The sequence below is a fragment of the Bison bison genome, unplaced genomic scaffold (assembly GCF_000754665.1).
Source record: "Bison bison bison isolate TAMUID 2011002044 unplaced genomic scaffold, Bison_UMD1.0 scf7180017864254, whole genome shotgun sequence".
Lineage (NCBI taxonomy): Eukaryota > Metazoa > Chordata > Mammalia > Artiodactyla > Bovidae > Bison > Bison bison.
In genome coordinates this window covers 10,052,968-10,063,848 of record NW_011494826.1, presented here as the reverse complement: position 1 = coordinate 10,063,848, position 10,881 = coordinate 10,052,968, and the positions used below count along the sequence as shown (strand labels likewise).

The window sequence follows — 10,881 nt, the reverse complement described above, 5'->3', positions numbered from 1 at the left end:
GCCTCTTGATGAAAGTGAAAGAGGAGAGTGAAAAAGTTGGCTTAAAGCTCAACATTCAGAAAACGAAGATCATGGCATCCAGCCCCATCACTTCATGGCAAATAGATGGAGAAACAGTGGAAACAGTGGCAGACTTTATTTTGGGGGGGCTCCAAAATCACCGCAGATGGTGACTGCAGCCATGAAATTAAAAGACACTTGCTCCTTGGGAGAAATGTTATGGCCAATCTAGACAATATATTAAAAAGCAGAGACATTACTTTGCCAACAAAGGTCCATCTTGTCAAGGCTATGGTTTTTCTAGTAGTCATGTATGGATGTGAGAGTTGGACTATAAAGAAAGCTGAGCACCAAAGAATTGATGCTTTTGAACTATGGTGTTGTAGAAGACCCTTGGGAGAAAAGTTATGACCAACTGAGGTAGCATATTAAAAAGCAGAGACGTTACTTTGCCAACAAATGTCCACCTAGTCAAGGCTATGGTTTTTCTAGTAGTCATGTATGGATGTGAGAATTAGACTAAAGAAAGCTGAGCGTAGAAAAATTGATGCTTTTGAACTATGGTGTTGGAGAAGAATTTTGAACTATGGTGTTGGACTGCAAGGAGATCAAACCAGTAAATCCTAAAGGAAATCAGTCCTGAATATTCATTGTAAGGACTGATGCTGAAGCTGAAACTCCAATACTTTGGCCACCTGATTGGAAGAGCTGACTCATTTGAAAAGACCCTGATGTTAGGAAAGATTGAAGGTGGGAGGAGAAGGGGACAACAAAGGATGAGATGGTTGGATGGCATCACTGACTCAATGGACATGAGTTTGAGTAAACTCTGGGAGTTGGCGATGGACAGGGAGGCCTGGTGTGCTGCAGTCCATGGGGTCGCAAAGCGTCAGACACAACTGAGCAACTGACCTGAACTGATACCATGTTTCTAGATTCCACATATATGAGTTAATAATGATATTCACTTTTCTGTGACTTTCTTCACTCTGTGAGACAGTCTCTAAATCCATCCACATTTCTACAAATGGCCCAATTTCATTTATTTTTATGACCAGGGAATATCCCATTGTATATATGTACCACACCTTCTTTATCCACTTCTCTATTGATGAACATTTAGGTTGCTTCTGTGTCGACTATTGTAAACAGTTCTGCATTGAACATTGGGGTGCATGTGTCTTTTTGAATTATGGTTTTCTCTGGGTATACACCCAGAATTGGAATTGCTGGGTTATACCTATTTTTAGTTTTTTAAGGAACCTCCATACTATTCTCCATAGTGACTATATCAATTTACAGTCCCACCAACAGAGTATGAGGGTTCCGTTTTCTCCACACCCTCTCCAGAATTTATTGTTTGTGGATTTTTTGATGATAGCCATTCTGATCAGTGTGAGGTGATACCTCATTGTAGTTTTGACTTGCATTTCTCTAGTAATTAGTAATGTTGAGCATCTTTTCATGTATTTGTTGACCATCTCTGTGTCTCCTTTGACAAGTATATATTCAGGTCTTTTGCCCATTTTTTTATTGGATTTTTTTACGTTGAGCTATATGAGCTGTTTGTATGTTTTAGAAATTAATCCTTTGTCAGTTGCTTCATTTGCTATTATTTTATCCCATTCTGAGGGCTGTTTCTTTGTCAGATTTATGGTTTCCTTTGCTGTGCAAAAGCTTTTAAGTTTAATTATGTCCTATTTGTTTATTTTTGCTTTCATTCTCATTACTCTAGGAGGTCAGTCAAAAAAGATTTTGCTGTAATTTATGTCAAAGAGTGTTCTGCCTATGTTTTCATCTAAGAATTTTATAGTGTCTGGTCTTACATGTAGGTTTTTAATCCATTCTGAGTTTATTTTTGTATATGGTGTTAGGGAATGTTCTAATTTCATTTTTTTACATGTAGCTGTCCAGTTTTCCCAGCACCACTTATTGAAGAGGCTGTCTTTTCTCCATTGTATATTCTTGCTGCCTTTGTCATAAATTAGGTGTCCACTGGCACATGGATTCATCTCTGGGCTTTCTATCCTGAAGAACAGCTTTGTATTTTCTGAAATAAAAAGCCATTGTATTTTGAAGCAACATGGATGAACTTAGGCAAATATATGATATCATTTACATGTGGAATTTTAAAAAAGGATAAAAATGAACTTATTTACAAAACAGAAATAGACTTGCAGACATAGCAAATTTATGGTTACCAAAGGCGAAAGGGATGGGAGAAGATAACCTAGGAGATTGGGATTAACATAATATGCACACTACTACACTACTATATACAAAATAGATAACTAACAAGAACCTGCTGAATAGCACAGGGAACTCTGCTCAATATTCTGTAATAACCTATATGGGGAAAAATCTGAAAAAAGAAATGGATATATGTACATATGTGACTCATTCACTTCACTGTGCACCTAAACGTAACACAACATTGTAAGTCGACTGTATTCAATACATATTTTTTTAAGCCAGTGTTTTTACCTCTGAAAGTGTGAACAAATGCCCAGTAATTTATTCAATCATGATAGCTGTACCTCACAGAGGTTCCCTTATTCTGGTTCCAAAAAGCTTTGGAAATCCAAAAAAGGGAAAGAAGACTTAATGAGGACATGATAACACTCTTAAGTATGTAAAGGGCTGTCATATTAAAGAGTTGGCAGATTTATGTGTATCTATAATGCAGAACTGGCAGGAAGGGAAACACAGAAGTCTTCCTCCTCATGCGGTCATGTAGAAGAAGTAGGAGACTTTTTAAAGACATAGCCAAAGGGCATAACCAAAGCCAATGCAGGGAAACAAAGTTATATCACTCTTAGAATTTTCTGAATTTGGTTTAATACAGATGTAGAGGCTGCAAAATTAGGAATATGGTATGAAAGAAACTATGTATTTCTTTGGGTTAGTCTAAAGGTTGACTTTATACAAGGCCAAGCTAGAGTTGTCTGACCCTGTAGGATCCACATACCTAGAAAATATCCACTTCTCTTTATCCCTAAAAAGTTGAGTTCTCACCTTAGTTTGCAAACAAAAGCATACAGGAACCCTGTTCCTTGACCTTCAGCTCTTACCCACACATCAGAAGAACTAAAACTGGCTTTTCCAGTTAGCCTGTGATATCCACTGTGTTCCTTTTTAGATCAGACCCTTTGCAACCCTATTATTCCCACTACCTCAATAGTTGAAATTATACCATTCAACAAAATAGTTTTTTTGTGTGTGTGAGAAACCATTTTAGTAAGAGTTGTGTGGTTCTTTTGCTTATTTGCTTTTATTGATTTATTCGGCTGCACTGGCCTCAGTTGCAGCACTCAGTGAAGATCTCCAGTCTTCACTGTGGCGGGCAGGACACTTAGCTGCAGCAGGTGAGCTCTTAGTTGTGGCACGCCGGATCTACTTTCCTGACCCGGGATGGAGATGGAACCCGGGTCCCTTGCATTGGGAGTGTGGAGTCTTGGCCACTGGACCACCAGGGAATTCCCTGCTTATTTGCTTTTAATATGATCCCAAATTTGGTGGATTCTATCAACTGAAGCGTACCAATTACAGCACCAATGTTGAACCACTAGAGGGAGTCTAGAACCAAAGAGGCCCCAAGATTTGAGTTTGACGTGTTCTCAACTGTGGCTTCTAGGTTTTCCCAAGATTCGCACCCAGGTGTATGAAACAGTCTGTCGTCTATATAGTTACTTATTTTCACATAATTTCCACATGGCTCAGGCCATGTCGATTCATTTTCTATACTGTTCACATTATCCTTGGTACTGAATACTTAATTTGTCCGTTAAAATGAAGGTCACTGTTTCCTTCCCACATCCCCAAATGTGTGGGAGTGATTATGAATGCTTAGGCATTTTTTTCTTTGGGAAACTCCTTTCCATGTTTATCTGCTACTCCAAGACCTTCAAACTTTTTTGACTTCAAACAGACGCAATATGTTTCATTGCCATGAAAACAGTGATCTGCTTTGGTGCCATTGGGATGGATTCTAGGCAAACATACTACCTCCAGACAGAATTCATCAATTCTTCTTTTGGCTTTCCTCAACATGTAACCTGAACCCCGTTTAGTACATGGCTTCATTATGCCTTGAATGAGCTAGTTGTTTTCCTATCTGTCTTCCCTCTACTCCCTTCTTAAAAGTTATTCTAAGAGTTGACACTGTGTGTTATCTTTAATCTTTCATTCTATCTTTTCCCAACAGGGCCTAACTAGTTGCTTTGTGATCTTTAGCAATCCATTTAATCTTTCTGAGCCTGATTCTTGTAATCTATAAAACGGACTATTGTGAGGATTAAGTGAGATACTATTATTTTTGAAATTGAAGTATAGTTGACTTACAATAGTTTTGGTGTACAACATAGTGACTCAATATTTTTATAGGTTATACTGCATAAGATACTATTATATTAATTATAGTGATTATTGAGTACCTTATAAGGATATTATGATAATATAAAAATTTTTCTTTGAAAAGTAGAAAGCTCTACTGGTATGTAATATAAGACTCTACTGAACAGTGATAGTTATATTTAGAGAATGCCAGGCACAGTTCTAAGTGCTTTACATGTACGATCTCATTTAATCACCTCAATGACGTTGGAAGGTTGGAATTACTATTTCTAATTTACAGATGAAGGAACTGAGGCACAAAAAGGCCAGGTAACTTCCCCAAGGTCATACAGTTTGCAAGTGGCAGAGCTAGGATTCGAAACTAGGTGGTCTGGCTGGCTCCAGAATTCCCACGCTGAACCACTACATTATGTTATGCTACAATCAAATTTCGGTTGACCAACTAGGTTCACTAGTTACTTAATAGTTATGTGATCTTAGGCTAAGCTTAAAATTCTAAACCTGATTTTCATCATTTATAAAGTGGATAAAAGTAATTCCTATCCCATAGATTTATTTACTCAACAAATATCTATTAAACTCCTACTGTTTGCCACATGCTGGGCATACTGCAATATCATGTGGGTTATATTCACATAAAACACCTGGCATATTGCCAGGCACACAGAAAGTGGTCAATGTTAATTATTGTCTTAATTTATAATAAGCCAATAACTTCTATGACACATTTCCTGTTACTCAGCCAGAGATTATGTTCTATCGTCACCATATAGACCATTTCTATGGGTCTTCCCTAACTCTATGTGAAATATTTTTGTGGCACTGTTTCATAGGGTATTGCTTTGCTATCATAGCAAAAACAAACAACATAAGATGCAGCAATACAAGTACCTCCCAGAGTTAAGCAAAGAAAATGCTTTAAATGGCTACTTTCTGATACAAAATTAAGGCCGGTGAAGTGAAGTGAATTAAGGCCGGTGAAGTGACGTGAAAGTCACAAAGTGAAAGTCGATCAGCCGTGTAGTGAAGTGAAGTGAAAGTTGCTCAGTCGTGTCCGACTCTTTGAGACCCCATGGACTGACATGGAATTCTCCAGGCAAGAATACTGGAGTGGGTAGCCTTTCCCTTCTCCAGGGGATCTTCACAACCCAGGGATTGAACCCAGGTCTCCTGCATTTCAGGCAGATTCTTTACCAGCTGAGCCACAAGGAAGTGCAAGTCTGGGTGAAGCATGCAAAATATGCTTACTATTATTACCAACAAACATGACGTACAGGTGGTAGATGTGAAGCTATGAGGATGATCAAACATAATGCTTTCAAGAAATGTACAATAAGGTCATCTTGGGAAAGAAAACAACCCCACATTACATCTCCGGTGCATATAAAGAGCCCAGCAACACTTCTGAGCGTCCAGATAGGAGACGGCCTGCTGAGCTCTGCTGTGCTCTCTGGCACTGTGCTCATGCACTCTAATGCACGGTCCTGGGCTTGCCTTATGCGCATTCTGTGGGAGTCAGCGGTATTTGCTAGATTGGGTAAGAGATTTTACCTCCCTAGATTGCTGATAATCAAATGAGGTATCTATGAAATCACTTTGAAATATTACCCACCACATGCAGAGAGTGAAGAGTTATATACTTGAGTATTGTAGTCACATCCAGAGAATAATCAATGTAGGAAGTAGACATGGAAAGTACTACTATCTTACCCATTTCTGAACTTGCTCTCAGCATCTTTTTCTTAGTGTGACCACGCTTGCCTTCCTGTCTTGACTAGTTCTCCCTCTTCCCATCTCAGTTCCTATTAATAACAGTAACAACAGAGAACATGTAATGAGTAGTGTTTTAAGTGCTTTACAAGTATTATTTAATCATCCTAACAACTCTATGAGTTATGTACTAGTATTATTCCTATCACATTCAAAAAAGCTGACATCTGGAGGGTTTAAGCAACTTTACGAAGTCATGCCGCCAGCAAGTAGTAGAGTCAGACTTCAGATCTGAATATACAGCTCTGCAGCCCATGTTCTCACTGCTATGCTGACTGCATCTCATCCTGCCATAGTGCCTGCCACTGTTTCAGATATACATTTACCAAGCTAAATTTTTTCAGGCAGCAGTCAGCACTTTTGTTCTTTACCTTTTCAGTCAGTGATGCTAGAGTCATTTTTCCATCTAAAATCAACTCCGGGGTCTTCCCTGGCAGTCCAGTGGTCTTCGTGCTTCCACTGCAGGGGGAATGGGGTCAAACTCTAGTCAGGGAACTAAAATCCCAAATGCCAGGTGGTATGGCCAAAATTTTTTAAATAAATAAATAAAATCAACTTTAATATGATATTTGTTACCTGGTACGATGAATTCAGAGTTTTACCAACTTGTAATAACCCATGACATAAACTTTGATTTTTAGTCATTATCTGGGGGAAAGGAGAGTTTAGCAATAACTCTGTATAATATTAACTAAATTAGTGGCTTAGCTAGCTGACAACCACAAACATATCTACTCAAAAAATGAGGTCAAATCTCAGCTATTTTTTCCTCTGATATTTATTTGACATAACATTCAATTTCTACTTGCTCAAGGGTTAAGCACAAGTTGGCAGAATCATCTTTATTAATGACACTATAAACAGGGATAAGTATTATTTTCAAATGTATGCAAAACATCTTTCTGAGATATGGGAATGGAGTGGTGAAAAACGAGGGCTTGAAATAAATCCTGAGGTCATCTAGTTTATACAGTTAGGCCTAGAGAAGCTAAGTGACTTGCCCAAGTGGTAAACGTTATCCAAATGGTTACTGGTTGAGCAGGGGCTAGAATTCAGGTCTCCAGATCCGTCTGCGATGTTTTCCCCTCAGTACTGCATTTCTGACCAGAACTATTTCCGAGAGCCTGCTGTAATGCATGTGATGATGTGAAAGCTTTCTCACAGTCAAGAAACTCTTCATGGACTTCTCTGGTGATATGAGAATCTGCCCGCCAATGCAGGGGACACAAGTTTGATCCCTGATCAGGGAAGACTCCACATGCCACGGAGCAACTAAAACGGTGCTCCACAATTACTGAGCCCACACACTGCAATTGCTGAAACCCATGTGCCTAGAGCCCATGCTTCGCAACCGGATGCCACAGCAAAGAGAAGCCCCCACTTGCTGCAACTAGAGAAAAGCCCGTGCACAGCAATGAAGACCCAGCACAATCAAAAATAAAATAAATAAATTTAAAAAGGAAAGCAATCCTTCATTAGTTTCCCTAATAAAGACATTTCATTCAGGAATCATAATTTCATTGCACAGTCATCCCTCTGTATCCCCAGGTTCTGCATCTGTGGATTCAACCATGATCAAAAATATTTAGAAAAAAATTACAGAAAGTTTCAGAAAGTGAAACTTGAATTTTGTGCACTCTGGTATCTATTTACATGGTTTGTAAAGCTAATTTTTATTGGAGTATAATTGCTTTGCAATGTTGTGTTAGTTTCTGTTGTGCAGAAAAATGAGTCAGTTATACATATACATATACGCACTCTTATGTTTCCTTCCCATTGAGGTCACCACATAGCACTGAGGAGAGTTCCCTGTACCATACAGTAGGTTCTCATTAGTTATCTATTTTATAAATAGTAGTGTATATATGTTCGGAGAAGGCAATGGCACCCCACTCCAGTACTCTTGCCTGGAAAAATCCCATGGATGGAGGAGCCTGGTAGGCTGCAGTCCATGGGGTCGCTAAGAGTTGGATACGACTGAGCAACTTCACTTTCACTTTCACTTTTCACTTTCATGCGCTGGAGAAGGAAATGGCAACCCACTCTAGTGTTCTTGCCTGGAGAATCCCAGGGACGGGGGAGCCTGGTGGGCTGCCGTCTATGGGGTCGCACAGAGTCAGACATGGCTGAAGCAACTTAGCAGCAGCAGCAGATTCTATTCTACACATGTACTGCATCTTCTTTCTCCATTCCTCTGTCATTGGACGTTTAGGTTGCTTCCATGTCCTCAGTTCAGTTCAGTCGCTCAGTCATGTCCCACTCTTTCTGACCCCATGAACCACAGCATGCCAGGCCTCCCTGTCCATCACCAACTCCTGGAGTCTACCCAAACTCATGTCCATTGAGTCACTGATGCCATCCAGCCATCTCATCCTCTATCTTCCTCTTCTCCTGCCTTCAATCTTTCCCAGCATCAGGGTCTTTTCAAATGAGTCAGGTCTTCACATCAGGTGGCCAAAGTATTAGAGTTTCAGCTTCAACATCAATCCTTCCAATGAGCACCCAGGACTGATCTCCTTTAGGATGAACTGGTTAGATCTCCTTGCAGTCCAAGGGACTCTCAAGAGTCTTCTCCAACACCACAGTTAAAAGCATCAATTCTTCAGCACTCAGCTTTCTTTATAGTCCAGCTCTCACATCCATACATGACTACTGGAAAAACCAAAGCCTTGCCTAGACGGACCTTTGTTGACAAAGTAATGTCTCTGCTTTTTAATATGCTGTCTAGGTTGGTCATAACTTTCATTCCAAGGAGTAAGCGTCTTTTAATTTCATGGCTGCAGTCACCATCTGCAGTGATTTTGGAGCCCACAAAAATAAAGTCTCTCACTGTTTCCACTGTTACCCCATCTATTTGCAATGACGTGATGGGACTGGATGCCATGATCTTCGTTTTCTGAATGTTGAGCTTTAAGCCAACTTTTTCACTCTCCTCTTTCACTTTCATCAAGAGGCTCTTTAGTTTTTCTTCACTTTCTGCCATAAGCGTGGTGTCATCTGCATATCTGGGGTTATTGATATTTCTCCCAGTGATCTTGATTCCAGCTTGTGCTTCTTCCAGCCCAGCGTTTCTCATGATGTACTCTGCATAGAAGTTAAATAAGCAGGGTGACAATATACAGCCTAACGTACTCCTTTTCCTATTTGGAACCAGTCTGCTGTTTCATGTCCAGTTCTAACTGTTGCTTCCTGACCTGCATACAGGTTTCTCAAGAGGCAGGTAAGGTGGTCTGGTATTCCCATCTCTTTCAGAATTTTCCACAGTTTATTGTGATCCACACAGTTAAAGGTTTTGGCATAGTCAGTAAAGCAGAAATAGATGTTTTTCTGGAACTCTCTTGCTTTTTCCGTGATCCAGCAGATGTTGGCAATTTGATCTCTGGTTCTTCTGCTTTTCTAAAACCAGCTTGAATACCTGGAAATTCACGGTTCACATATTGCTGAAGCGTGGCTTGGAGAATTTTGAGCATTACTTTATTAGCATCCTGGGCTATTGTAAAAAGTGCTGCAATGACATTTAGGGTGCGTGCATCTTTTCAAATTTCGGTTTTCTCAGGATATATGCCTAGGAGTGGAATTGTTGGGTCTTATGGTAGCTCTATTTTTGTTTTTTTTTTAAGGAACTCCCATACTGTTCTCCATAATGGCTGTACCAAGTTACATTCCCACCAAATGAAGGAGGGTATTTACATAGCTTTAACATTTACAGCTACACACAAAGCATATACATTGTAGTAAGTATTATAAGTAATCTAGAGACGTTTGAAAGTATACTGAAGGATGTGTATCATTTTATATAATGGACTTGAGCAGCCATGGATTCGGTATCCATAGGAGTCCTGGAGCCAACCCTCTTTGGATAGTGAGGAATGATTTTAGATTTAAATAAATAGATTCCATATGTCATATTAGCTTAACTTGAAAACAGCTAGGGGTTTGGCTGTGGGGGCTTGGATCTTGAAGGACAAACCAACCTTTGTTTGTAAGAGAATAATAGAAGCAATCATATAAAATGCACATTGAAAGTGAAAGAAAGTGAAGTCACTCAGTCGTGTCCGACTCTTTGCGATCCCATGGACTGTAGCCTACCAGGCTCCTCGGTCCATGAAATTATCCAGGCAAGAATACTGGAGTGGGTTGCCATTTCCTTCTCCCAGGGATCTTCCCAACCCAGGGATCAAGCCTGGGTCTCCAGCACTGCAGGCAGACATTTTACCGTCTGAGCCAAAATGCACATTATTGCCATCCTAAAATTCTCAAGTGTAATTTTAGGATAAGAAGTCTCAAGCTGTAGAAGTGGACCTCTCTCCACAAAACTGATCTTTATGTAACATTAGCTTATTATTTTTTCATGTGGCCTAAGTACTTCTTTTCAACATCAAAGGAACCACAGAGACCAGAAAATATTTGTCTCTAAAGTATTAACACCTCTCTTAAGGAAGAGAATTCTCTTTCCTTCCTTTGGATTATTTTAGAAGAATGAGTGATTTATTTTTGTCACCTAGCTCCTTCTTTTTCTAAGCTCTGTCTGTACTTTATGAATGATCCATGTCTAGTCAAAGCTCTTTGCAGCTCTGCTCTGTGCCAGGAACTTCCTGGCCTCCTAAAGCCTTGCCAACAGCCAGACTGCACAGTCTGGTGAGCAGAGTTCCCTGGGTCCTTGCCACTCAAAGAGCGATCTATGGACCAGCAGCACCGGCACCACCTGGAAGGTTGTTAGACATGAAGAATCTCAGGCGTGAATCAGAGTCTGGCTTT

The 10,881-nt window shown here is 39.9% G+C and overlaps 1 long non-coding RNA gene across 1 annotated transcript in view; it reads right to left on the bottom strand.

The window, feature by feature from the left end:
* LOC104994236 overlaps window positions 1-6,743 on the bottom strand; it is an 11,629-nt gene extending 4,886 nt beyond the window's left edge. Inside the window, exons 1-3 of the long non-coding RNA XR_825928.1 lie at window positions 6,700-6,743; window positions 6,495-6,582; window positions 6,064-6,155 (exon numbers count right to left, since the gene is read on the bottom strand). This is a non-coding gene — a long non-coding RNA (uncharacterized LOC104994236). The remainder of the gene's footprint in view (window positions 1-6,063; window positions 6,156-6,494; window positions 6,583-6,699) is intronic.
* Between the last annotated feature and the right edge of the window lie 4,138 nt (window positions 6,744-10,881).